Source organism: Nicotiana tabacum, chromosome 16, assembly GCF_000715075.1.
Source record: "Nicotiana tabacum cultivar K326 chromosome 16, ASM71507v2, whole genome shotgun sequence".
NCBI lineage: Eukaryota > Viridiplantae > Streptophyta > Magnoliopsida > Solanales > Solanaceae > Nicotiana > Nicotiana tabacum.
Window position 1 is genome coordinate 108513414 of NC_134095.1, and position 23991 is coordinate 108537404.

At 39.3% G+C, this 23991-nt stretch overlaps 1 long non-coding RNA gene across 1 annotated transcript; it reads right to left on the reverse strand.

Moving 5' to 3' along the window:
• Positions 1–14289: 14289 nt before the first annotated feature.
• Positions 14290–17859, reverse strand: LOC107768719 (uncharacterized). Its single transcript, XR_001644217.2, has 2 exons — positions 16417–17859; positions 14290–16305 (listed from the first exon to the last, which is right to left on the reverse strand). It is a non-coding gene; the product is annotated as an uncharacterized LOC107768719 (long non-coding RNA).
• Positions 17860–23991: the final 6132 nt, after the last annotated feature.

Consider the following 23991-nt stretch of genomic DNA (forward strand, 5'->3'; position numbering starts at 1 on the left):
CATTTTTGAAAGAAAAAGAAAAGATAGTGGTTTGTTTTTTAAAGAAAAGTTAAATAAAGTGAGATTCTCTTTTAAAAAAATAAAAAGTGGGATTTTAAATAAGATAAAGTAATTAAAGTTGGAATTTTAAAAATAAAAGTAAATAAAGGTGGGATTTCTCTTTCTAAAAAAATAAAAGCAATTTGTAAGTGGGATTTCTTTTAATTAAAAAATAAAAAAATATAATAAAAAACAAATCTGAAAATTTCGAAAATTTTGCTATAAATAGAAGAGAAAATTTAGAAAGAATAGGTGGAAAAAAAAGAGGAAAAACTAGATAGAGAGAAGAAAAAAAGAGGGGGCGGAGTGAGAAGTATACACCCGATATACATTCTGGATACACTGAATATACATGGGCAGAATTCATTTTGGAGAGTTTTGAAGTTGAAAAAGAATAGTTACTGTTTCATTGCCTCGCTTAAGATCTGAAATAGTCAGAACCTTCCTGCCTTTTACTTCTTCTCTATACTTGGAGTCGTTTATAGTCTCCTGGGTTTTCTACTATTCCTACTGTTACTGGTCTATTCCTGTGTTGCTGGACTGTCGTTGTTGTGCTGCATTGTTACTACTGTTGCTGCTTCTCATCTTCATCTTCTCTTGTTTTCCAATACCAGGTACACGAATGTAATACTAGTTATTGCAAGCTAAAAATGTGGAAGCATGAATACATATGAAGAATCGAATTTTGAAGTTTTAATTTCGCTTTTTCTCTGTTCCTTTTATTGATTGTATTTAGGCTATTTTATGTATTATTGAATAATAATTGGAATAAGAGAAAATAACATAAGTTAGTCTTTAATGAATCGGCTTGGCAAAACGGGTTAATTCACTAGCTATGAAGGTTCTAAGATTATCAACAGTAGGTTAATCGTGAACAAGTACTTAAACTTAGCTAAGGCATGAATTTTAACTAAATTTCGTGAATTAGGTATTAAGGCATGATTTGAGTTCAAACAAAATTAGAAGAACGTTTAAGTCTAATAAACTTTCTATTAAGCTTTAGTAATTATGGTTAAATCCAGTTTCAAATGGTTGTGAATAATTAATTCCAATAGTTTTTTTTATATATAACAATGCGAGCTTCAATCTAACTATATTTGATTCTTTTGAATATTAGTTGTCGAATTTTTATTTTATTTATAATTTCAAATTTTTTTTAGTAAAATTCTTGTTCATCAATATTTGTATTAATATAGCAATTAGTATGCCATGCTTTCTTAAATAAAAAAAAACTCGTAATTAATTAGGATTTTCTTTATTTATTTTAGAGACTAATTTTAATAGAAAAGATGTAGTCGCTTTAGGATTTGTCCATTTAAAATAAATGAGATGAGCCTCGCCTAGTAAAATGTATAGATTGCGGGGCCCTCACAAATGTATGTGTTAATTACTTAGAACTCGGGATCGGCCGCTTAGTGAACTTCACGGCCTTTTCTCAAAATAACCCTGCGCTAGTCGCTTTAGGCGCGTATTTAATAATGTTATCTCCTTAAACTCGGGTGCACATTTATGTGACCCAAATCCAAATCTCAACGAAATCGAAATGTGTCTCTAATCACGGGTACATTGATTGTGACGTGGTCTGAGATGCATTTCCATGACATTGCAAATTCTTTTTAATAATGAATGAGACGAGCCTCGACAAACAAAAAATGCACAAGCTGTGGGGCCCTCTAAATGTATATATTAAAATACTTAGAATTTGAGGACAGGCCGTTTAGCGAATTTTACGGCCTTCCCCAAAATAACAAGACGCTAGTTGCTTTAGGTGCGCCTTTAATAATTTATTTTCCTTAACTCGGGTGCACACTTATGTGACCCAAATCCAAATCTCAACCGAGTCGAGATATGCCAAACAACTACGGGTGCATTGATGTAACGTGGTTCGAGATATGTTTCCACGACGTTGCAATTCTCGTAAAATAATAACAATAACTAAGAAAGCGGTAAAAAGATAAAATTTTGCACATAAGTTCATATTTGTATAAAATCAGATAATCAAGCCGAATATAACAGTTGAGCGACCGTGCTAGAACCACGGAACTCGGGAATGCCTAACACCTTCTCCCGGGTTAACAGAATTCCTTATCCGGATTTCTGGTGCGCAGACTGTAATATGGGGTCATTCTTTTCCTCGATTCGGGATTAAAATTGGTGACTTGGGACACCCTAAATCTCCCAAGTGGCGACTCTGAAATAAACAAACAAATCCCGTTTCGATTGTCCTTTAATTGGAAAAACTTCCCTCCACCCCACGCGGGGACGGAAAAATGAGGTGTGACAGCTCCTGATTGAAAATATTGCATATTGGATAAGGAGAAGGACTCCTTACTCAAAGAGAATACGGTTTAAAAGAAGGATAGAGTTAGAAGTTGAGATCAACTAGAACTCTTCTATCAAGGAAGAGTAGCATCAGAATTCTACTCAATCTCTATTAACTAACTCTATAAATATTAGTGTTGTTCTCTTTTACAAGTTGCACAAAAACACAGAAGTTAAATGTGAATTGAGAGAAAAATAGCAAGGCTTTTTGCATGTAGTTCGTGTGTTATTCAAGTGTGCAAACCTGAAGCTACATGAACCAGATTGAAGAACCAGCTCTATAAAGAGTTTTATGTGTCTTTCTTTATTCTAGTTCAATTGTAGTAGTTGTTTTCATATTGTACCTTTCAACTTTATCTAGAAGTAATTATATTAGGTACTCAGAGTTTTTCAAGTTAGAGTTAACTTGAAGTTGTCGCAGTAGTTGAGGTTGTGTGTTACAACGGGATTAGAGTTAGTCCTAGCTTTACAAAAGAGTTTTTGTAAATGTAGTTTTTGGCTCAGTGATTTTAGTGGAGAGTTTGGGAAAATACTACGGGAAAGTAGGTCGTGGTTTTTTTACATTTTGAGCCAGGTATTTTCCACGTAAAATCTTTGTGTTCTTTAATTTTGTACTTATTATTCCGCAACAGTAGAAGTTGGAACACATAGAAGAACCAGGTCCTTCTATAATCAGTTTAAGCGAAAAATTGGTCACCACAAAAATCACCCCTCCCCCTTGTGTTGTATTAATATATAAAACATCTGCATGACATCAAGATTATGTTGAAGAAGATTGTGCTTCATGTACACGGCTAAAATCGGACACTCTAATTTTATAATCGATATGATATTCCGTGGCTCGGAAGACTCGAGGCCCAGCTCCAGTCCAATCCCGAAGGTTCCCTATGCTCGACCTCGGGGCGGCACAAATCGACGGTTATAAGGGACGAGCGGGAAATTCCCAAGGCACGTGATAAAAGCTGACAACGCCTGCAAGAATAGTACGGGTCTGTACCAGACCTTTAAGTAGCTGTACCATCTGCTTTTCCTTGTAATAATGATACATGTACCATGTTGGAATTTCCTCTCTTATATAAGGGGGACCCTTGCTATTTCTTGCACACATGATATTCAATACAAGAACAAGAACATTCTCTGCTCTCTAACTTAAACGCTCTCTATTGTCTTTCCTATGATTTATTACTTACATTTATTGTGTTTCATTGATTGTTCTTCATTTATTATTCATCATTGATCATAAAGAGCCCTCATTAAATCTCTTAGAACTGTTAGTCCTTCATCGGTCATCTTCAGTTGAGCTCATTAGCTTAGCCCCGAGGACCATTATAGGCTAGCTCGAGGTCCCGATCCCCGACTACTCGGTTTGCATAGCATTCTATTTTCAAGCTCTTATCTTATTTTCTAGTATCACACTTAGCATCTACTACCTAACAACTAGCATAAAAATAAATCACGTATTTTTAGAACCACAAAATCAAATCTAATTATTATTGCCATTTTTGAGGTAAACAGTTTGGCGCCTACCGTGGGGCTAAAAATAATAGTGATTGTTTTCGTGCTGGTTTACTAAATAATGCAAGTTATTCTTTACACTTTTTCTTGCCCAAGAATTTTTTATTTCAGGTCAAAATGTCTAACTCAATGAATGCACATAAAAACAACGGTTTTAAAGACCATGGAGAGAATGGTGTAGATGTTCCAGGCGTCGCTGTACCACTGCGAATCCCTGATCGAGGATGCACCAGAGCCAATCCTAGTGGATGTAATCTCACGCGATGCACAACATGTCGATATAAGATCCCACACTAACGAAACTATACGCCAAGAAAACCAGCAGGAAGCTCGAAAAACCCCAGCCCGGAGGGAAAGAGAGGTAGAGAGGGGGAACAGAATGGGAAAACCTCAACACATCATTCATATGAACTTTGGGGGGACCGACGTTCCTCAAGGACCCGTGATCAAAAGGACAAAAGTTTTCACTGCAACAGAAGGACAAATTCGGGGCCGCATGCCCGAGAACATCCTAGCATTCAGTGAAGAAGGCATCGAAACCTTGTCTCATCCGCATAACAATGCGGTGGTAATTTCATTTATCTTGAATAACGTTCAAGTTAAACGTGTACTCATGGATCCAGGTAGCTCGGCCAACGTAATCAGGTCGAAGGTGGTAGAAAAGCTCGGACTACTCAACCAAATCATACCTACCTTCCGAGTCCTCAATGGCTTTAACATGGCCGACAAAGCAACGAAGGGGGAGACCCCCCCCCCCCCCGATCAACATGTCCGATATAGTTCAAAATACCAAATTTCACGTCATTGAAGGTGACATGAGGTACAATGCATTGCTTAGAAGGCTATGGATACACGATATGAGGGCAGTACCATCAACTCTTCATCAAATGAGGAAATTTCCAACAAAAGACAATATAAAAATGGTATATGTGGAACATCATGTGGCGAATGAGATGTTCGCGATTCACAAGGAGGTACCAACTTCTATACCCTCCGCCTCGAAGGAGCCAGTAGACAAGCAGACCCTCGAGGGTGATGAAGAAGACTTATTCACTCCCCAAACCTTCATTGTCCCCGAGGAATCAGATGCAACAAAGTCGATGATTGAAGAACTGGTGCAAGCTGTTTTGATCAAGCATCTCCCAGATCGGAAGGTATACTTAGGAACGGGACTAACCCCCGAACTCAGGAAAAAACTCATCCAATTTCTTATTAATAACATCGATTGCTTTGCTTGGTCCCATTTAGACATGACATGGATCCCGTCAGAAATAACCACCCATCGACTAAGTGTCGACCCCAGGTTCAAACTGGTGAAGCAAAAAAAGAGACGTCGGTCTGAGGTAAACACGCATTCATCAAGGATGAGGTAACAAAACTCCATAAAATAGGGTCTATTAGAGAGGTAAAATATCCCGAATAGTGGGCTAACATGGTGGTAGTTCCCTAAAAGGGGAATAAATTAAGAATGTGCATAGATTATAAAGACTTGAATAAAGCGTGCACCAAAGATTCATTCCCGTTGCCCAATATCGACCGCCTGATCGATGCCACGGTTGGCCACGAGATCCTCACCTTTCTCAATGCCTATTCGGGGTATAATCAAATCCAGATTAACCCCGAGGATAGGGAGAATACTTCGTTCATCACAAAGTACGGTACGTACTGCTACAATGTGATGCCATTGGGGCTGAAAATGCGGGAGCCACGTACCAACGCCTAGTTAATAAGATGTTCGAACATCAAATAGGCAAATATATGGAAGTTTACATTGATGATATGCTAGTTAAGTCCCTGCGCGTAGAGGACCACTTGACTCATTTCCAGGAAACATTCGACATCCTCAAAAGCTAAACATGAAACTCAATCCCAAGAAATGTGCGTTCGGAGGGGGTTCGGGCAAATTCTTAGGCTTCATGGTGTCAAACAGGGGGATTGAGATCAACCCCGACAAGATCAAAGCCATCGAAGAAATCACGGTGGTAAAAAATGTGAAGGCCGTGCAACGGCTGACCGGGCGGATAACAGCATTGGGTTGATTCATATCGAGGTCATCAAATAAAAGTCATCACTTCTTTTCCTTGCTCAAAAATAAAAATAGCTTCGAATGGACTCTGGAATGCCAACGCACCTTAGAGGAGTTGAAGCGATATCTGACAAGCCCATTTTTACTCCACACCCCAAATGAGGATGAAACGCTGTATTTGTACTTGGCCGTATCCAAGGTAGCGGTAAGTTGTATGCTGGTTCGAGAAGAACAAGGTATGCAATTCCCTATTTATTATGTAAGTCGGACCTTGGGATATGCCGAAATAAGGTATCTGCACCTGAAAATATTGGCTCTTACATTGATAAACGCATCTCGAAAATTAAAACCTTATTTTCAATGCCATCGTACTTGTGTTTTAACGACATATCCTCTTCAAAGCATATTGCATAAGCCCGAGTTATCGGGCCGACTGGACAAATGGGCCATCGAACTCGGGGGGTATGATATCGAGTATCAGCCCTGGACGGCTATCAAGTCCCAAATTTTGGCGAATTTTGTGGCTGACTTTACGCTCGCCCTCGTGCCCGCGGTAGAGAAAGAACTTCTGCTAAAAATGGGCACATCTTCGAGGATATGGACCCTATTCACTGATGGTTCCTCGAGCGTGAAAGGTTCTGGGCTCGACATAGTTCTAAAGCCACCTATGAGAGGCATAATTAGGCAATCTATAAAAACTGCGAGGTTGACTAACAACGAAGCCGAGTATGAGGCTATGATTACAGGTCTAAAATTGGCCAAATGCCTAGGAGCGGAAGTGATTGAAGCAAAATGTGATTTCCTCTTGGTGGTAAATCAGGTAAATGGGAGCTTCGAGGTTCGGGAAGATAGGATGCAAAGATACTTATAAAAAGTTCAAGTCACATTGCACCACTTCAAATAATGGACTGTGGTCCACATAGCTCAGGAGTAGAATAGCGAGGTCGATGCCCTCGCAATCCTGGGATCATCAGTCGAGGAAGACGACATACTCCCCGGGGCTGTTGTTCAACTATCCAAATCAGTGATCGAAGAGGGCCATGCCTAGATCAACTCCACTAGCCTGACATGGGATTGGAGGAATAAATATATCGACTATCTGGAAAGTGGAAAGTAACCTGCGGACCCAAAAGAGTCGAGGGCCCTGTGAACCAAAGCAACCCGGTTCTCGCTCGACAAAAATAGAACTCTATACAGAAGAACCTTTGATGGGCCCCTAGCAGTATAGCTGGGACCGGGGAACACATCTTACGTGCTCCGAGAAATCCACGAGGGAACCTACGGAAATCACTCTGGTGCCGACTCTTTAGTCTGAAATGTGATCCTAGCAGGCTACTATTGGGACAACATGGAGAATGACAACAAAGAATTCGTCTGAAAATGCAACAAATGCCAAAGATTTGCACCAATAATTCACCAACCCGGTGAACAGCTGCATTCAGTCTTGTCACCATGGCAGTTCATGAAGTGGGGGATGGACATTGCCGGACCCCTGTCAATGGCACCAGGTAAAGCTAGACTTATCTTATTTATGACTGACTACTTCTCAAAATGGGTGGAAGCGCAGGCCTTCGAGAAGGTACGGGAAAAAGAAGTCATTAACTTCATCTGGGACCATATCATGTGTCGATTCGGGATTCCCTCCGAGATAACTTGTGATAACGGGAAGAAGTTCATCGGGAGCAAAGTAACAAAGTTCCTCGAGGATCATCAAAATAAAAAGGATCATGTCAACACCCTACCACCCATGTGCAAATGGTCAGGCCGAGTCCACAAACAAGACCATCATTCAAAACTTGAAAAAGAAGTTAGAAAATGCGAAAGGAAAATGGAGAGAAATGTTGCCCGAAGTGTTATGGGCATATCGAACCACTCCAAAATAGAGCACAAGAGAAATGCCTTTCTCTCTGGTATATAGCTATGAGGCATTGATACCGGTCGAGGTCGGGGAACCAAGAGCTAGATTTTTGCATGCCACCAAGAGCTCAAACAATGAGGCTATGACTGCAGCCCTCAAACTATTAGATGAAACGCGAGAAGCTTCACTTGTCTGAATGGCCGCCCAAAAACAAAGAATCGAACGGTACTATAATAGGAGAACTAATCTCTGACATTTCGGAGTCGGGGACTTAGTCCTGAGGAAAGTCACCCTGAACACTCAAAACCCTAATGAAGGGAAGCTAGGCCCAAGCTGGGAAGGACCGTACCGCATCCTTGGAGTTATCGGCAAATGATCGTACAAGCTCGGTACCATGGAAGGCGAATAACTCCCAAGCAATTGGAACATATCAATGACCAAATGCTATTACTTATGAAGTGTTCGATGGAAGAAATGGAAGCATCTTACGACTCTGACATCGATCCCTTCAACATCAAAGTAGTCAAAGGATAAGCAAACAGCAAAGTAGAAATCACAAGCTAAATCCTCAGCTGCACCCTAGTGAACGAACAAAGGACCATACTGCATCCCCGGAGCAAGTAGTGGAAGCACATCGAGGCTCAAAACGCCATCGCAACTAAGGTATAACTACCCCCTTTTTATTTAGGTCTCACACTAACCTATGTACAGGCATCCAATTAGAAGAATCGAAGTACCTTCGTGCTTGAAGACCTCAGGTTTTAAAGCATGTGTTGCACTATTTTCCTTCAATTGGATTTTATCCCAAGAAGGGTTTTACCGGCAAGGTTTTTAAGGAGGCAACATCTATATGCTACCTAAGGAGAACTTAACAAGTATTCAAGGATTCTCTTCAATCAACCTCGAATACTGGGGGCATCATCCCGAAAGATCATCTCCCCGGAGAAATCAAGAAAAAAAGGGTCTCGGTAGGAAAATGATGTATCGGGACAAACGGTCAAATGAACCATGTCCGCATAGAATAATCGAACCCTCAATGACAAAAACATGTATAGTTGTACCAAGTAATCAAAGGAGTTTCTTTTACCACAAAAAACGCTTCGTGCTTCAAAGAAATCTGCTATTTTCACAAGAAACGGCTCCAAGGCCAGAAATTTTCCGAACACTCGGAAACTGACATCAGAAACTCAAAGCTGTAAGACCTCTGGGACAGAAACTTCGAGCTCATAAGCCCTCAATGAGGCAATGTCAAAAGATGGCTCTAGAGCCAAGAACTCTCGATGTCTCGAGGACTGTCGCCCCATCGAGCTATCAAAAATTTGAGGCCATAAGACCCCGAGCGGGAAACCTCGAGCCCGAAAAGCCCTCCATGAGGCATTATCAACAATATAAGCCTTTTATAAGGCATCATCGACGCTATAAGACCTCCGGGCATGCCCAAATCTGTAAGACCTCAAGCAAGGCATGAATTATACTTATACCAAGAATCTATAAGACCTCAAGCAAGTCATGAATTATACTTTTGCCAAGTAACCTATCTATAAGACCTCAATTAAGGCATGTTCAAATTTATAAGACCTTACAAAAGGCATAATCCCGATCTTAAAGTTAAGGTTATATATTCGAACTTGTAAGACGCCTAAAAAGGCATACCCTTGACATAGACGCCGAAGCTACTTCACTTGGGGACTAAAAGGCTAGAGCCAAACACAATGACTCCGGTTATAAGGCTCCGGCCAAACTAACACGATTCGGGGACGCTCGACCATTGCCATAAAATCACAGGCCTTCAATTACTTCGAAATACTTCAAAAAGAACTGGTTAACCAGGCTACCCTCAGCATAAGCAAAAGAGCTTCGATCATATCAGCTCCAAATAACAAAAAGGCTTCGAAACAATTCAGCCATCGAGCGAAACCTCCCGAGGTGCTCATCTATCGTCACATAACGGCTTACAATTGAGGTTCTTACTGACCCTACGCGTAAGAACCACTACCTCCATCTTAAATTAAGGGTCGTACTGACCCAATACGTAAGAGCCACTACAGCCAGCTTAAATTAAAAGGTCATACCGACCCAATGCATAAGAGCAAATGTCGCTAGCTTAAATTAAAGGTCGTACCGACCCTATGCGTAAGAGCCATTATTGCCTGCTTGAAAGAGGCTCGGGGCCGACTAGAAGTCACACCAACCCAACGGCCGGCCCAAACAATTTTAGGGTCGATTTCTAGACCTAAAGGTCGATAAACTAGAGTCAAGAGCCTAACTCGGTGACTAAGTCCCAAATGGTCAACTTTCGACCGTCACAAATCGCCCAACAGTGCCAAGTACCCAAAGGTTTAATCTAAGGTCCAAATTTTCGGACCAATTGTCGAAGCAAAGGAAAAATAAGAAATAATGAGAAACGAAAGGCTATTTACATATATTGCTCGCAAGGGTACATTCATAAGGCTTATAAAGCAATAAACCCCTAATCTACCACTAGGTCTATGCCTTTGATGGCTCCCTCGGAAGTTGTGCCCCCAACGGCTCCGACTGCGGTCCCAGGGTCTTCAACAGCCTCTTCCCCTTTGGGGATTTCACCTTCATCCTTGTCATCTCCAGAGCCACTAATCGACTCACTTCCAAAAGCAAGTAGGGCTACAGCCTTCTCCTCTAGGTTATTCACCCTCTCAAGCTCAGTAGACAGATCAATGCCACCTGCATGTATATCCTCGAGAGTCCACCTCCGAGATTCTAACCGAGCATGTTCCATGGCTCAAGTCAATTGTAGCTCGGCCCCTTCGGGCACTCTCCTAACCTGAGCATTTGCAGCAACATCACCCTCTTTGTACGAGGATACGAGCGCCCCGACTTCAGCTTTGATCCTAGATAGCGCAGCAACTAACTTAGTATAAAGATCTTTATATTTATTTCCCTCTGCCCTCACATCATAAAGTTGATGCCCGACTAAGACCACCTTCCCCTGGAGGTATCTCTCTCGGAAGCTATCTCACTCACGCCGTTTGAGTTCGAGAATTTCAGATTCTTTGGCTCGGAGCTCCTCCCTCATAAGGACATCCTTCTTGTCGAGCTGCGTAGATCAGCCCAAAGGTGTTAAAACGCTAAAATCAGATAAATATTTAGACAAAAGCAAACGGAAACTACATAACATGCTCAGCAATAAGAGTTTTCTCACAGGACTCTGCCTCCAAACAATCTCGAAGGCCACAGAGTTCCTCCTCCTTCCTAGTGAAAAGACCTCCAAGCTCATCGGCTTTCGAAGTGAGGTTCCTGAGCTCACCCTCATAGTGAGTCAACTCAGCTTGAAACCGGGCATAGGTCTGATTATAAAGCACTTTGGTCTGGAACCATGAAAGAAACAAAGTTAGAAAGACGAAGATAGAGACGCCGATCAGAATTTGCAAAAGGTTACCTGCTCACAGAGCCTATCCATCTCACTGAAAATAAATGAGGCTTCAAGCTTAGGGTTTTTCTCAAGCGCAGCTAAAGACCCCTCAAATACATCTTTATCTCCGCTGGATGCACCCACATCAGAAGGTTCTTTGTTTTGACCATCTTGCATCTCCCTAGGAGGTAAAGTCGATATCGGAGGGGAATCGCTCACTTCAATAGCTCGGACTGGATCAATCAGGTCCATCTCTTATTTCTGGAGAGCTTCAGAACTAGCTCCCCCAAACCGCCTATCAAATGCACCTCAGCCCGAGGAATATTTTGGTCATCAATCGGCTCAAAGACATTACCCGATACACCCTCGAAGACCTCTTCAGCCTGAGGTAGGACGACAACAGCATCAAGTCCCGACTTGAAAGCCACCGTCTCAGTAGTATAATGGGTGATCAAGTTTTACCCTCCCCCGGATGCTACCGAGGAACCATTTTTCTCCTCACCTTCAGCTCAGGGACTCCCCGCTACTCCTGGAGTTAGGGCTGCTGAACAGCCTTAGGTTCTTCCACTTTTGCCTTCTTGGATTTAGAATGCTCAATTGACGATTTCCTTTGTCTTTTCTCCTCTCTGTCAGGTTTCGGGGCATTTGCTTCCCCAGGCGGTGCTTCTTTCATCAAGGAGGCCTCTCCTAGACCTACGCAAATACAAATATAAACACATAAAATGAGGGCACAATCAGTGATATCTCTTCTAAGAAATTCAACTACAGCAGAAGTAAGGGCTCATCATGGTCCTTGGCCTCCCATCGAGACCTAGATAGGTCGTGCCACACACATTCGACAGATGGGAAAGTCGAATCCAGCCGGAGAATCTAGGTCGAGAGATCCCTAACCGCGCCAGGGTACACCGCGTTAGCTGCGTCAGTGGAGGAAGTCAGTTCATTGGGAAATTGATCCTAAAGGGAAAGAAAATACTTAATCCGCGTATCCACTTACGTTTTGTGTTCCACCTTTCAGGGAACTGCATCTTCTCCGCCGGGATCAGGTTCGAGATCCTAACTCGGACGAAACAATGTATCCACCCTCCGTCCCTAACCTCGTCGGTACAAGCAAAAAAGGTTTTCGAGGCCCGACATCTGAGCTTAATCAGGGCCCCTCGGAGGAGTATAGGATTGTACATTCTGACCAGATGGTCGAGGGTGAAAGGCATCCCCTTAATCATGCTCACAAAATATCTGGTCATATAAATAATGCGCCAAAACGATGGATAAATTTGGCCGAGCGTCACTCGGTATCGTTCATAGAAGTCGAGGATCACGAGGTCTACTGAAGGCGAAGACGGCTCCACCAAGCCATGAGTAAATGGATAGGTATACACACTAAGGAAGTCGGCCTTGTATGTTGTTATGTCCTGTCCCTGAGAAGGAATATCTACCAACACCGCGTCCCCCCCAGCGGCAGTCAGTCTTCACCTTCTCAACGTCTACTACTAAACTGATATATCGGGACACGGGCTCACATCGTCCCAGTTTCGAAGAAGGCTTCTTGACCTTCAAATCGGAGATCATTTCGCAGGATCCTGGGATGAATTCCTCAAGGTTAGGAGGTAATATTGCCTTACTCTTGGACGAGCGTGGAGAAGAGGGAGGCACATCCTCCCGAGGGACAGAGATGGAAGCCTTTGCCATTCTTGTTAAAAGGTTTCAGAGGAAAGAAGAGATCGTAATCAGAGAAAGAGCACAAGAGAGAAGTAAGAAGAACTCTTTTTACAGTGGAAAATAGGGGGCGAAGGAAGAAGTATTTATAGAGGCCAAACATGCACGGTTGAGCAGGCCAAACGGTAGCTAACCGCTATAGTTAATTCAGAGGCTCTTCGAAGGTTGTATGGATTCGACTTTTGGTCATCCATTTTTGTCACATCAATCGCTTGATACGACGCGACTGACGTCACGATGGGTATATCGAAGAGGCAAGAATTCAATGTCATTTATTATCATTTCCAGTTTAAGAAATGCAGGGACTGTCTATATACGGCTAAAATCGGACGCTCTGATTTTATGATTGATATGACATTCTGTGGCTCGGAATACTCGAGGCCCAGCTCCACTCCGATCCTGAGGGCTCCCTATGTCAACCTCGAGGTGGCACAGATCGACGGCTATCAGGGAGAAGCGGAAAATTCCCGAGGCACGTGATCAAAGCTGACAACGCCTGCAAGAATAGTACAGGTCTGTACCAGACCTTTAAGTAGTTGTACCAGCTACTTTTCCTTGTAATAATGATACATGTACCATGTTGGGATTTCTTCTCTTATATAAGGTGGGCCCTTGCTATTTCTTGCACACATGATATTCAATACAAGAATAAGAACATTCTCTGCTCTCCAACTTAAACGCTCTATATTGTCTTTCCTTTGATTTGTTACTTACATTTATTGTGTTTCATTGATTGTTCTTCATTTATTATTCATCATTGATAATAAAAAGCCCTCATTAAATCTCTTAGAACTATTAGTGCTTCATCGGTCATCTTCAGCTGAGCTCATTAGCTTAGCCCCGAGGCCTAGTATAGGCTTGCTCGAGGCCTCGATCCTCGACTACTCGGTTTGCATAGCATCTACTGCCTAACAACTAGCATAAAAATAAATTACGTATTTTTAGAATTACAAAATCAAATCTAATTATTGTTACCATTTTCGAGGTAAACCTTTCCAATAAGGTAACTTCCAAGAAATGCTCTGTTTTTTCCAGTTGTGTGTTACACTATAACCCGGTATCTTATTAGTCAATGGATACTCTGTTACCTTAGGTAGATCCCTAACTATGTTACACATCTCTTCAGGCGACAAGACATGCGGTGGCTCCTCATAATCAGTTTTGTTCTTCATAAATGTACTAGTATTTCTCCTAAACTCAAGATCCATTGGCAAGAAGAGGCAACGATAGTCAAACTATGTGTTCTTGCCTCCATGTTTCAAAGTGAATGCCTTTGTGTCTTCCATACAAGTCGGGCAAGCTAACTCTCTGGCAATTGACCACCCAAACATCATTCCATAAGTAGGAAAATTATTTATAGTCCACATCAAAGCAGAACAGAGTCTAAAGTTTTGCTTAGTTGATACATCATATGTTTCCACACATTCATGCCATAATAACTTTAACTCATCAATTAGGGGATGCATGTATACATCAATCAATTTTTTTGGATTGCGTGGAATTGGAAAAATGCAAGTTAGAAATAAATATTGACTTTTCATGCACAATTCAGGCAGCGAATTATACGACGTGACAAACACAGGACCACCTGAATATGGTGCAGCAAACACTACAAATGGAGTGAATCTATCAGCACATAATCACAGGCTAATATTTCTCGGTTCTCCGGCAAAGTCTCGAAACACTCTATCAAAATGCCTCCATGCTTCTCCATTTGACGGATGACATATCACACCATCTGGCCTTCTATGTTAGTAATGCCATCTCATATGAGGAGCGAAACTCATTAGTGCATACAACTCTTTAACCTTGGTATAAAGGGCAAGTAGTGTATAGCCTTCACTGGAACCTTCTTATTTTTAGCATTTGTGACTTCTTTGTAATGCGGCTGGTTACAAAATTTGCAATTTTCTAAACCTGCATCATCTTTATAGGATAACATGCAACCTTTCTCACAACAATCAATCCTCTCCGATAAAATACTCAAATTGGAAATCAATTTCTTTGCCGTGTAAAAATCTTTGGGCAAGTCAATCTTGGTCGGATTAAGTTTATTCGTAAGGTCAATGATATAATACATGCCTGCTTGAGAAATAGAGTTATCCGATTTAAAACTTTGTAATGTAACTGCAACAAACAACTTGGAATGCGTTGCTCTTTCATAAAGCGGATAACTAGCTTCCTCTAACTGTTTGAAGAAACTCTTAGCCGCATCATTTGTTTCGGATTGAGCCCTAGGGAACATCTCAAAAGCATCCCTCATAATTTTATTAAATATAGAATTTTCAACATTAATATTCTCCGTTATGGGACTACCTTCTTCACCGCTAGATGTTTTCTAAAATTGAACATCATCTACACTAGCATGACTCTCTCCATGCACAGTCCACACATAATAATTTTTCATAAACCCCTTCTTATACAAATGAACAGTAACAATATCGGGTCCAATAACTTAAGACACTTGTATTTCACACAAGAGCACCTAATCATCCTTTCAATAAGAAAATCATCAAGTGTCTTTTCCTTAGCAATAAAGCTAGCAACCCCTTCTATAGATCCATCCCGCAACCCGATACGATTCAGATGATTCCCATTATGCATCCATCTATGATACCCAATTTTAATTTACACAAACAAAAAAAAAAGTGAGATATTTAAAGTTATTTAGTTTATTTGAAGTAATTAATAGATTACGCCAATTCGAAGGTTCCTTTTTTAAATGTATTTATTATTTGCCAACATACTTTAACTAATATATTATATCTAAATTACAATTCTCTAACACAAACAGAAAATTAGAATTGAGATATTTAAAATAATTTAGTTTATTTAAACTAATTAAAAAGTTATATTCTTTCAAAGGTTCCTTTTTAAATATACTTATCATTATCGCAAAGCACTTTAATTAATACGTCATATTCTTCTAAATTAAAATCATCTAACACTCGAACTCTCACATTAATCCTTATTTTAAAATATAAGTCTTTGACTATACCAATTAAACTTGAATAGCTTGTTATATATTCATAAAGTCCATTTACACATCGTTAATATTTTTTAAGAAATGAAAACAAAAAGACTAAAGTGTGGTGCTTCTAGCCTTAGTATAGGATGCATTTAATTTCCATTGACTTAAGCTACCAATCTATTATTTTTATTGCTTTAGAAGCTAGCTCTTTGCATTTACAAGTACTAATGGATTTTAAGAAAGATTGTCACTTTTTTCTTATACAATTGAGGTAATCAAGATTATTTTCAAATATGTCACGAAGTAATTAGGTTTGACAATAAAGATTGAACCATTCAACTAACATATGTGAATACCAGAGAACTAACTTGAATTTGCGAATTTTTTACTTGTTCGATCCAAACCAAGCCAAAATTTGTCAAATGGAACTCAAATATCAACCACAATCTTCACAACAACAATTAAAACAAACTCTGCAAATTAAATTTTCAAATTTGCCTCAAAAAATCAAGTCAAATAATGATATTCTAAACTTGCTAAAACTTCAAAGTCAAAAGAAGAAATCTAACAAATAAATTGCTTACCTAGATGGAAAAATACCGAAGAAGAGAAAGCAATCACATCGGAGAAGGTGGAATCATGGCTGATTCACTGAAAAAATTGAAAGAAAAAATCACTAAGTATAAAAAGATGATGGAGAGAGAGAGAGAAATAGAGAGAGGGGGGGGGGGAGATCGGCAGAGGGACAAAGGGACGAGGGTTGGCTGGGGTGGCTGAAAAAGAAAGAAAAGAGAAAGATAATAGAAGAGAAAGAAAAAAACAAGGTCGGTTATATGGTTTTTAAAATAGATTTTCAACTATTTTGGTCGAAACATTAATGTTTATTTTTAATATGTTTAAAGTTTCCGACCGAATCGGTCGCAAGTTTACAATTTTAAATTTTTTAATTTTTTGCAACCGATTCGGTCGCAAATACGGTCAGCAATAAATTTTTGACTTTTAAATAGAGGCGGATTTGGTCGGAAATTTGGTTCGCAGATTTTAGCGCCAAGCTGTGCGACCACTATTGTCGGAAACGTGGTCAAAGTTATTTAATAAAAATGTTACTATTTTTTTAAATTTTCTGACTGTTTCGGTCGGGAATTTCCAACAACTTTTTTCCGTCAGAAGATTTCGGTCAGAATTTAGCATTTTTCTAATAGTGCCTCAATCCCGCATCTGCGATCAAACATCCATTGATGCGGCCTCGTACCTGTGATCCCTGATCTGCAGAAGCAGAAAACCTGACCATTCCACAACCTCACAGAAGCGACTTAAACCTCGCAGAAGCGAATCTACATCTCCGCTACAACATGCGCGCAGATGCGAAGCACCAGAACAAGGTCCGTCTAAAACATGGAAATGATCTAAAACTCATCTGAAACTAACCCGAGGCCCCAGAGACCCTGTCTAATCATACCAATCATTCCCAAAACACAACACCAACCTACTCGAGGCCTCAAATCACACATAACAATATCAAAACCACGAATTGTACCTCAAATCGAGCTTAATGAACTATTTTAAAATTTTAAATTTCAAACTTACGCCGAACACATTTAAACAACTCGGAATCACCTCGAATTTTGCACATAAGTTTCAAATGATATAACGAACCTATTCCAACTCCCGGGACAATGATCCGAACCCGATAATATGGAAGTCAAACCTATGAACTTTCCAAATCTTTAAATTGACAACTTTTGCCAATTAGAGCCAAAACCTTCTAGAAATATCTAAATACAAATCAAGTCCAAAATCACCATGCATACCTAACGGAGCCAGAAAAATTCCAATCTGAGGTCAACTACACAAAAGTCAAACTTGATCAACTCTTCCAACTTAAAGCTTCCTAGTTGAAAATCATTCTTCCAATAAATCCCGAACCACTCGAAAACCTAAAACCGACCATACACCAAGTCATATTACACTATATGAAGCTACTCATTACCTCAAACTACCAAAGTGAATGCAAATGCTCAAAACGATCAATCGGATCGTTACACTTATCTTTTTTAATTGGTAGGGGATTGCCGTTGTTCATGGTAAGCAGTAAACAAATAGTATTGACATTCCATTTTTCTTAATCAAATGTGAATTATTTTCTAAATGGGGTAAGTTGTGAAACGTTAGAATATATTTAGAGAACAAGAACCAAGATTGAGACAGAGTTTCAAAGAATCATGGAGGGGAGATGGACAAATACTAAATTAATAAGATGATTCAGCAGTTTGTCTGCCCATCACATTTGAAAACATGCCTTTGGAAGTATGAACAACATCAATGTTTCACTTAGTCAAATTATTCTAGAAAGAGTGGATCGATTGACCTGGTCATGATGAAATATGAACGGCAGCCAAGAACAATACTTATACAAGTCGTGAGATAAAGTCAATCACCCTTCCTATCACCTGGCCCACACTCAACCCCTTCCTTTGAAACCAATTTATTTACTCCATTACTTACATAAACTTTTCAAAACTTTCAAGATATAAATTAATAAGACAACATAAATATTTTCACGGTATAATTTGTTCGTCAAGCTAACTTCTCAACCATTAGTTTTAATATTTTGTCATACTAGCTTTCCTGTGTGGAATATAGGAAATATTTGTTACTCTATCTACTCTAAAATTTAATACTTCTCGTCACCTGCGGAACCATGAATTAATGGAAGAAGATTTTTTTTATTTAAAAAAAACTAGAATATCGCACTTGAAATTCGAACATGTGACTAGAGTAATTTTTGAACCGTTTTGCCAAAAATCTTCCCTTATATTTAGGCAATGCAACAATTTTTATATAACTACAAAAAATTGTTTTTGTCCGATTTGCCTAATATAATTTTCGATAAAGGTTATTTAATTATACCCCTTGACTTAACGTAACCCTGCCCCCTACTTTTCACTTTTCAAGAATTAAACTAATGTTGCTCACATTTTAAATCATATTTGTTCGCCAAACTGACATGAAAATGTGATTTATCAGTGCAAAATAATGTCAAATTATCAATTTTATTCCCGCAAATGAGGCAATTTTAATATCTATACAGAGGAGTAAACATTTACAAGTATATAATGAAATCATGCCGCCAACAATAGAAACCCGTGCACTCACAATGAACCAAATTTTGAGGCATTGTGTCATTCTCTTGCGTCGGAGTGAAAACTGTGTTCGGCCCAGTAAAATTTGGGTTAGACCCGTATAACACCTGGACTCCATGAATATAGTCATTTGCAAGCTCCACTCTCCGGGTACCCACTGCAAAACTCCGGTACATAATAGAATATTCCAGGGGCTTTTGTATCTATACCCGATTTTGGGGTAACAACTGAACCTATACCCACTTTGCAAAAAGATTTGCAAGCATATTCACTTTACGATCAACTTCAGACTTATCGGGTCTGAAGTTAAAAAAATTAGTCTCAAGTGAAAAAATTGCACTTCAAATGCACTTAAGATCAAATAGGTCTGAAGTACAACCAATAGTTTCATGCACTTAAGACTAATAAGTCTGAAGTGAAAAAATTGCACTTCAAATACACTTAAGGCCAATAAGTCTGAAGTGAAATTTCACACTTCAGATGCACTTAAGTCAAAAGTCTGAAGTGCAACAAACATTTTCATTCACTTAAGGCCAATAAGTCTGAAGTGAAAAATTACACTTCAGATGCACTTAAGGCCAAAAAGTCTGAAGTGCAACAGACGTTTTCATTCACTTAAATCCAATAAGTCTGAAGTGAAAAATTGCACTTCAGATACGCTCAAGGCCAAAAGGTCTGAAGTGCAACAAATGTTTCATTCACTTAAGGCCAATAAGTCTTAAGTGCAACAACCGTTTTTATTCACTTAAGGTCAATAAGTCTGAAGTAAAAATTTGCACTTTAGATGCACTTAAGGCCAAAACATCTGAAGTGCAAAAAACGTTTTCATTCCCTTAAGGCCAATAAGTCTAAAGTAAAAAATTACATTTCAGATGCACTTAAGGCCAAAAAGTCTGAAGTGCAACAAACGTTTTGCTACACTTGAGGCCAATAATCTGAAGTAAAAATTTGCACTTTAGATGCACTTAAGGCCAAAAGGTCTGAAGTGCAACCAACGTTTTTATGCACTTAAGGCAAAATAGGTATGAAGTGCAAATTGTGAGTAAAGAAAAATTTGTTCTTCGAATTATAACAATCCAATATGCGATTTAATACCAAAATCTATTCCAAATGAGCTCAAATTTGAAACATAACCTCCAAATATCATCCGGAACAAACCTCAATCATCAATTTGTCAAAACGACAATAAATCTAATGAACTCATTTTGCAATTAAGAAAAAGAAACCTTAAGCAATAGTAAAAAAAAATAAAGCATCATAATAGCTCACCGTCGTAAAACATCATAAACTACATTAAAATATGTTCACAACCAGCATATAAAATCATTGTCACCCGAAGCCGAAGAAGAAGAAGAAGAAAAAGGCCTGAAGTTGTTTAAAAAGTGGGTACAAGTTAAATTTTTGTTTAAAAGTAAGAGTAGATTAAATGGGGGCGACCAAATAGAACGTCTCGTGCCATTTTTACAATATTCCACGGATGAATGTCCCAAACTCAATAAATGCCCGACTTTTTTCTTGTATGAAATCCAGGGCCAGTTCTAATAATATCTCTATACTAAAGGGTGCTGATAAAAGAATGTTGCAGAAGCATGCTGATATTTAGAAAAATAATACTTCAATTTTACAAAGCCCTACTAGGATTAGCTGCTGAAAAGCTACCTAGCAGTGATCTGAACTTCATGAGACAAGGACCAAGTCCTAGTATACAGCAACAAAGGGACATGCGTGCAGAGATTACCTGGAGGAAAATAAAGATGCACCTTTGATATTGATGATACCAAGGCTCTAGGGATAGATAGGTATAAGGCATTATTTGACAACACACTTGGGAGATTGTTAAAAGGGACGCTTGTAAATGTATGGGGTAAAATTGATTAGCGACAATTGAAAAAATGATGAAATGGCATATGGAACTGATGACTGATAAGATATGAGTCAGCAAGTAGTTGGCAACGAATACAAGCATGTGATCGGTGCTGGGTGAATTCCAAAGGCATTAAAACGGATAACAAAGATGTGAAAAGAAGACGTTGGTTGGAAAAGGCAGCATTCAATGAGCAGTCGTTACAAAGAATCTCTATATTTTATAGCCAGTCGTTATGCAGCCATCAATGACGATTTTATTCTCGTTTAAGAGAAGCTTGATTTGGGGATCTTGTCTCCCTAAATAGAGCTATAAATAGCAGAAATAGTATACAATGTAGGACACAAAATATATTACACAAAAGTTAACATTAGCTCTAATTCTATAAAATTGTTCTTTTGCCTTGTTCTTAATATTGTTCTTGGTATTGCTATCGGAGAAGTTAAATACTTATACAAGCTTGTATTTCTTTTAAGTTCTTTTCTTATTCTTGATTTTATTCTTACTTATTTCGTATTTTTGGGGATCAAATTAATTCACATGTAAACCACATTATAATTCAATTGTACCATTTTACGGGTAAATAATTTGGTGCCTACCATTGGGCATAGACAATTGTGTAATTTCTTTAATCCATTCATCTATTGCTAACAAATTTTGATTTCTTTCTTAGCAAAATATAAATCAGATATGGCAGCTGACAATGTCAATAATTTCTATAATGTTGGAGCACACAATGAATGTGAGGATGTGTTCTAACGTGATGATTCAACTAGTAAAACCCGCAATGAAGGAGAAGAAACAACTCCAGTTTACGAAGGTCAAAATCCTCGACATGTGAGGAGTCCAACTACTGATAGTGCGAATGATGAACACGTTATTGAAACAGTCAAAATCTTGAGAGAACAATAAAGGGCAATTATGGATCACCTCTCAAGACAAGACCAAGTGATGACAAAATTGGAACAGACACTATCTGGTGCCTCCACTAATTCAAATGGAGGAGCTAATTCAAATGGAGGATCTCGATTTCCTCCAGCGTCCCTGCAAATCAAATAGTTCAAAGAAATGGTAACGATGCTCCAAGGGAGGAGTTTGATTTTCATGAGGCAGGAGGTACCGGTAATGGATTTGGGAATGAAAACAACACAAACGACCCTTTAAAAACTAAGCTCATGAGATTTATGAGGGAATGAATGAACGAATGGACCAAAATGCTAAATAATTTAATGCATGGATGGATCAGATCCCTGGAGTGTCGCTAGTGCTAAAGGAACCGGATTCCAGGAAGAATACACAATTGTCATTAAAACCAAGTGCAGCCCAAGAGTTAATTCCGAAAAAATTCAATATGTCGGATATTTTGAAGTATGATGAGACTTCGGATCCATAGGAACAGATCACAGCCTACACTATGATTGTAAAGAGAATGACCTGGCCCAGCACGAGATCTAGTCTATCTTGTTAAAGAAATTTGGCGAAGCCCTGACAAAGGGTGCTTTAACTTTGTATTCTCTTTTACTTGAGCATTCCATTAATTCTTTTGAAATTCTTGCATATTCGTTTATTAAAGCTCATGATGAAGAAAGAAAGGTCCAAGCAAGGAAGGCGGATATATTCAGAATATCCTAAGGAGAATCCATACTATTGCGAGAGTTCGTGATCCGGTTTTAGAAGGAAAGGATGTTGTTACCGGAGGTAGCGGACTAGTGGACAATAGAGGCATTCACAAAGGGTCTCAACCCATTGAGTTCTGATGCTTCCAGTAATCTGAAGGAAAGTTTGCTAGAATTTCACGCAACCACATGGGCAGATATTAACAATCGCTACGAGTCAAATATCAGATTAGAAAATGATCAACTGGGTTCTTCAGCGTCTTCCAAAGGACGGAATCGTGATCAGAATCAAGATAAATTCAAAAGTTATTTTGATGCAGATCAGAGGTTCTCTATGAGCCATTTCAACATTACAAAAGGGTCGATGGGTGATGAAATAAAGGTTTTCAGTCATCGGATATGTTCGTTTCCGATAGAAGGGAAGATCGTGGTCGAAGTCGTAGAGCTTTGCAGGAGAAAGAGGCATCAGGGTCCCGAGATGCAACATATCCCAGGTTATCTGACTACAACTTAACATCATCTTGGTAGAACTACTGTCGGTTATGAGGAATATTAAAGAATCTAGGTTCCTGAAACCAATCTGATCGATCCTCGCCAAAGGGATCCTAATCTATGAAGTGAGTTCATTGGAACTCATGACCACTAGACTGGGACTGTCGGCACCTTCGTGAAGAGGTAGCAACGTTCTTGAAGAATGGTCACTGATAAGTGGGGATTTTGACCACCTATTAGCCCATTTTAGCTTTTGTTTTAGTCTAAAAGTATTGAATTATGTTCCCGAAACTGATGAAATGTGCTAAATTGTAGGAATGTTGGAAGTTGGACTCCCCAGATGAAATTCGACTAAAAAATGAGTAATCTAAACTCAAGGAAATAAAAGGCAGGGACGCCCACAAAGTGCGGACCGCAGAATTTCATCTACGGCCGCATATGACGAAAGAAAGTCCAGTAGACTTTTGAGCATATTATGGACCGCTCATGAATTGTGCGGAAGAGATGGTCTAGGAACAAAGTTCAGAGAGTGTGAAAATTTCCAAGTTCCAAGTCCCTCAGAGTTGCGGACCGCACAAGAATTGTCCGACGCAGAAGAAGTGCCTTGCGGCCACAGAAGTACCAGTGTGGACCGTAGAAATGATGCCACGCAGCTGTATTCAAAAATTGTGCGGCCGCAGAACCCCAAATCTTGCAAGATGAAGAATTCAGAAACTCCCGAGGGGCCTTTTTGTCCAAAATTACCAGCTTTGTATAAATAGAAGAGTTTCACGAAATTATGTCAAGTTTGGAATATTACAAGTATTGTAGCCATTTCTCTTTGCTTTTTTAGGAAACTTTAGCTTATTTTGGTGATTCAAATTTAGATTTCTCTACTTTAATCTTTCAATATGAGTACTATTATCATTTCTTCTTTGTTTTCTTCTACACCCATTATGAGTAGCTAGATTTTTACTAGGGTTGTGACCCAACCCTCGTGTGTAAACTTAATGGGTAATTAATTTTATGCTTGTTTATGAATGGATATTTATTATTTAGCTTGGT